The 4,716-nt window shown below is 39.8% G+C and overlaps 1 long non-coding RNA gene across 1 annotated transcript; it reads right to left on the reverse strand.

Annotated features, from left to right (window-relative positions):
• Positions 1 to 280: 280 nt before the first annotated feature.
• LOC108878008 (uncharacterized) lies at positions 281 to 4,129 on the reverse strand. The gene is made up of 4 exons (XR_001960182.2): positions 3,586 to 4,129; positions 2,671 to 2,859; positions 2,448 to 2,584; positions 281 to 2,327 (listed from the first exon to the last, which is right to left on the reverse strand). It is a non-coding gene; the product is annotated as an uncharacterized LOC108878008 (long non-coding RNA).
• Between the last annotated feature and the right edge of the window lie 587 nt (positions 4,130 to 4,716).

Below are 4,716 nucleotides of genomic sequence, written 5' to 3' on the forward strand. Positions count from 1 at the left end.
TTGTCAGAGAGACTTAAAGTGATTACACTATGACTGATAATTATATAAAAATCTTCTCGGTCATTGCACAAAACAAACATCTATTCATAAGTTGATGTGAATATTTGGTGGTAGTGGAGGTGTTCATGGCAAACAGCCTTTAAGCATTTATTTAGCATTTATAAGGACGTTGTAGTGTGTCAGTACTTATGTGTGTTTACAATTACCTTATAGTGTTGGAAATAATGTAAAATAGTTTTGTTTTTTCAAAACTTCTCAATAATCAAATTTAAAGGATTTATATACTGTTTTTAATCATTTGAAAGCACAGTATAAAGCATTCATTCACTTATAATACACACATACAAATCATTCACATCAAATTTTAACTTGTTTATAAATGTGTTTGGTACCATATTTTTGGTATTGCTACATAGCCAGTGTTAGGATTAACAGCTGTTTACTTCCTAGCCTAGAAGAAACAGCATCAAACTTCTTTCCTTTACCCACCAGGAGCTGTCTCTATTGGTGGGAACCAATGTTAACTCTTGTTTTGCCTCTATTTCTACCTCTTTTATTATACTAAAGTCAGCACGTTAACCAGTTAGCCACGGCCCGTCCTGTCTCATAATACCACTTCACAATAGTGAGTCTCTGAAGTGTCCAGTCTGCCCTCAGTCCAACGATGAGATTATGAATATACTTGCAGTCTTAAACATATAGTCTTAAGTGTTTTACTGAAATTAAACATTTATGACTAAATAAGCTAGTTAGTGTTTAAAAGGCAACACCCACCAACTACCATCCAGTCTTGATTAACTGAGCCTTCTCCACCTCACACCAGTGACCAAAAACAAAAATACAGAAGTTTCTAATGTGAAATAAAACTGTTCTAACATGCTCTTGACCCTATTGCTCAAAGTAAGACACTTATTAAACATTTTGTGATACATACAATTATGTCAAGAATAATCTATTTTGCCTCATGGATGGAGTCATGGGTATGAACAAGTACATTAATAAATACTTTAAATGTGCCTCTATCTGCTTACAAGGACTGTAAAATGTATTACAGCCTTTTTTACTTACTTTTTTCCTTTAAAGAAACCACTGTTAACCTGGAGAGGAAAAACTACAGTGACTCTCGCTCAACTGGTACAATGTTATATGCAGTATTGTAGATCTATAGTGACTCTCAAAAGTCAAAAGCAATCACTCTCTCTGTAGTGTCTTATTGGAAGACAACCTAATCACAAGTCACAGGAGTTATAACAGGAGGCTGGGGAGTTCAGGTGGAGAGCCCGCTCCCCAGAGGTCAGAGGATCTGCTGTGCAGGACAGTTTGCCATACCTCAGTGACAAACCACATCCTGACTTGACTGGTGTCCAGGCGTACAAACTGCTGTCCATGTGTTTCTCTCTGCAGCATCAACACCTTACATGTGTTTACAACTTGTTGAGCATCCTGGGTGAGACAGACAGGAAGCCATTTGTCTGGGGAGCCTCACTCTTGGGCTTGTGAAGGAACCCACCAAAAGTACAAATATAAAAAAAATACAAATATATATAATACAACAAAAATATATTGTTCCTGTATTCTTGGCTTTTGAAAGTCACCACCCTTTTGGTCAGTCTTTTATGTTTGGGAGGGTAATTAAAATGTTACTATTGATTTTAATGATTCACAAACAACAGAATTCTTGGAAATTCTTGATTGTTTCATTGAAGGTGCTGGGTGTAGCATATTAATGTCAAGAATTTGCCAAATTAACTGAGAGAAGACTTAAGCCTCCTCCAGTCAATACAGTGTTTCACATCGCATGATAAAACACTGCATCACTCCACAGGAAATCAGCTTGACTGCACAAAGCCAGAGGTAGAATAAGAAGGTGACAATGTCTTGAATTTGCAGTTGGCAGAAAAAGAAAGTGCAGGAAAAAACTTTCAACAGGAAGCAGCTGGGTTTATGAGGAACACATATTAACACATTATCAGACAAAATATGCATATCATGGATATTTCTTGGCGAGGAGAATTTAAACTGAAGTCTATCTTTAAGTTGGGTGTAGTCGTAAAAATGCCAACTCAGTCTCTTCATCACCCCCACATCTTCATTTTTCCATCTTCAGTCTGACATTACCTCTTCAATGAAGTGCTGACCTTTGAACTCTTGTCGATGGACCACTTTTCACTGATTGACGCTTCCTTCCTCGCTCTCTTCCTTCCTGGCACAGTCTTGTCATGTGAAGTGGGTGGACACATCAGGAGAAAGACTCGTGATCTTACATCTGTTTGTCCATCTGTGGTTCCCAGCATATGTCAATCTCCATACACAAAACTTGTGGAAGACTGTAGGTGGTAGGAAAGAGAGAGGTAGCTTTAGTCCCAGCGTTACAGTTGCATGTAGGACGGGAGGTGTCTGGAAAAGCCCTGCCAAGTAACAACATGAAAGGAAAGCAAATTCCTCACATTTTTCCCGTTACATTTTCAGCTCAAGGATCCAAAGTGAAAACCACTTGAACCTTTGGAAGAATTCACCCTGCTGGAGAGCCAGACGGTCATCTTACCATCCCCATCCAGAATCACTTAGTGTCTTTCATGGAAATCTTTTGAAAGGACAGAGACAGACTGTAAAATAATCAGAAAATTGATCAGTGCTGAGAGTGCCTTAAGGTTTGCATAAATGGCAGACCTGTGAATCAGCTTCGTCTGCAGTGACACACACTGACAGAGGTTCTTGTTTTCTGCAGTCGCTGTCTGGCCTCAGGTGTTAGGGAGGATACTCTCTGCAACACGCTCATTTATGCACACACACATCTCTGAGCTGTTGCTCAACACAGCTGTCGGTAAATAGGCTGTGTTTAGATGCCCATGTCTCAACCTGTACACACACACACACACACACACACACACACACACATTAACACAAACACATACATAACAAATCAAGACACACAGAGTGGGTGTATTTGCAGTGCCCCACCAAACACTCCTGCCACAACTTGTTAGACTGAATGAAATTGCTCTCTTGCACACGTATACAACATAACAACATGCATGCACTTTTTAACTGCCGAGCTCAGAGACGCACATTAGTGTGTAAGCATGGTAAATAATTGGTGCATTTGCTGCTTTGCATGAATGAAATCTGATCTAGACAACAGATGTTAGCTGGCAAGGAAAAAATAATCTGCACAAACACTAAGCTGCTAAGAAATTCTTTGCTTGATTTCAATTAGTGATAGTGCAGGATGATTCACAGGCAGTGCACCCAAAAGTAAACAGAGTCATTTGGTCTTAAATTGTGTTGACTATAGAAGGAGCTACAAGCAGTTAGTGCAAACATCCAAATAATAATAAACATAAGGAAACCTGTATTTAACAAATGTTTAAAATGTTATTTAACCTTATGGCTTATTCCTGTTAATAGTAAGTTCTAATACATTGGACCCAATTCAATTACAGTTCTGCAAAGGTACATCTCTGCAAATCTTCACAGCAATAGGTGTAATAGGTAACAATACAGTGCCCCGCAGAATATGTCAGCTAACTGGTTGATCAGACGTTCTGGTGGGTTTGAGATCGAAAAGATGTTCACATTCCTTACTTGTTAAAAAGACTGACACCCATGCATGGTTGCTTTTAGTCCAGCCTTATGATGGTGAAACTGCAGAAGACGATAAGATTTGTTTTCCTTGTTAATAGTGTTCTGGAGAAAGGCAGGAAGAAAAGCATACAACACAAAACAGAGAGTGTGATACAGTAAATGTCATGTGCAACAAAACATGTCATTCAGTTGCAATACAAACACGTACATTATATCATACTATCTAATAGAAGATGGTAGTTAAAGATGAAGACATGCTGAATCAAATTTCAGAAATAAGAAAAGACAAATTAATATGCCATGTTAATATACCACAGAACAACTTTTTGCAGAACTAAACTAGAACTAAACCTTTTAAATCTTGATATTCCCAGAAAAAAGTACAGAGGACATGACCTGTTTGTCTTCTATGGTAACATCTCCTCACAGTTACTGAACGCGGAGGTGGTGTGCTCTGTGTAAAGGACATCTTTGGTGGTTAAAAGTGCCTGAACTTTGTTGCAGGAGGAAGGACTGTGATCTAGTGAAAAAAGCAGGTCAGCCTGTGTGACCTGTCTGAGTTGGGCTAAGTACAGCCCATGTAGTGTGACTCACTGGGGAAACAGCATCTTCGTTATCTTTGATTTAATCTGTTGCTGATACCAGACAGGTGGACAAAACGTGAGTCACTGACAAGTTTTCTAAATTGGTTTTCAAGTACTTTCATGTGATCGTGTGCCCTTTCTGGCACTTAATACAGTAGCAAACCATCTGGTACACCAACCAAAGCCTTAAATATTCTGGAAATATTATTTAACCTGGTTGGAACTCGATCCTCTGGTGTCCCGTCTAGACAAACCGCTGCAATTTGGTTTCCTTCAATTCATCCTGGAGTGATTAAGGGAGTAGGAGATGGTACTGTGGCCCATTTTTACACAGGATGTGAGGGTTCAAACTTGAGCTTCAGCCTGGTTTTGGCAGCAAGTCTTTTCAGCTGTGTGGGGCTGGACTGAGGTCACATTCTAACCACTGTCCCACCAGTTCACGTTGACCCTGACTGACCTGTGGGCGGCTTTAGCCAGCAGCCAACAGAAGCAGAACTTCCACCCGCCGCCTGCCTTGGCCTCCTTACGACAAAACCGGCAGACGGGC

The sequence above is a fragment of the Lates calcarifer genome, linkage group LG13 (genome assembly GCF_001640805.2).
Source record: "Lates calcarifer isolate ASB-BC8 linkage group LG13, TLL_Latcal_v3, whole genome shotgun sequence".
Classification (NCBI taxonomy): domain Eukaryota; kingdom Metazoa; phylum Chordata; class Actinopteri; family Centropomidae; genus Lates; species Lates calcarifer.